Genomic DNA, 992 nt, shown 5'->3' with positions numbered 1-992 from the left:
TTTATTTTACTTTTAATTTATTATATTTTTAATTTTGTGTGTGTGTGTGTGTTTGTGTGTTTATGTGCACAAATGTGCCATAGCATGCATATGGTAGCCACAAGACAGCTTTAAGGAGTCAACTTCATAATCCACAATGTGTGTTATATGAATCATACATAGGTTGTTGTATTTGGTGGCAAACATCTTTACCTGGTCCGCACTTCTTTGAACCCCATGTTATCATTATATCACCATTCAGTTTCTATATTTTTCTGAATTTTCTATCCTTCATTGTGTAATTATTTTCATATTTCTGACTTGTCATTTCCTCCTTGTTAGCTCTATTTTTACTCGTGTCAGAGACAAATGCCAATTTTTACTAGAGCATATTAATAGTATGTCTGCATTGTATAACCAAATCCTGTGGTGTTTTATTAATGCAAAAAGGATTCAGCCTTTCTAGGGTCTGGCAAATGATGCCCTGAGTCTTCATGTCATAAGGAACACTGATGGGATGTGTAGTGCAAACCTAAAGGGAAAGCTCTACACTTATAAACTGATCTCATGCTTAAGGCCCTACTACAACATACATAAAGAGTATTCATATTAGAGAGAGGAAAATAAATATTCTTGTAAAGGAAAGATCTGCATAATTTATTCATTATCTCAGAAAAAATTCTTTCTAGGACTCTCAACGACAATTTTTTTCATAAAGGTATTCACTTAAACTCTAACAGTGAGAAATATATACTTCTGTTATTTGCACTACAAATGTAAATGATGTATTACTATCCATAATTATTTGTGCTTATTTGGTTGATAGGGCAAGTTCAAGTTAGGTACTATATTAGTTATTTTTCTATTGCTGTGATGGACCACAATGACCATCTAAAGGCAACCTTTAGAAGAAAGAGTTTATTTGGACTTATGCCTTCAGAGGTATGTAAGTCCATCACTACAAAGAATACTGCCTGCAGTTAGCAGATAAGGTGGCAGGTACAGCCGAGAGA

This window comes from Arvicanthis niloticus, chromosome 12 (genome assembly GCF_011762505.2).
Source record: "Arvicanthis niloticus isolate mArvNil1 chromosome 12, mArvNil1.pat.X, whole genome shotgun sequence".
NCBI classification, from domain to species: domain Eukaryota; kingdom Metazoa; phylum Chordata; class Mammalia; order Rodentia; family Muridae; genus Arvicanthis; species Arvicanthis niloticus.
Note: the sequence above shows the minus strand (reverse complement) of the source record.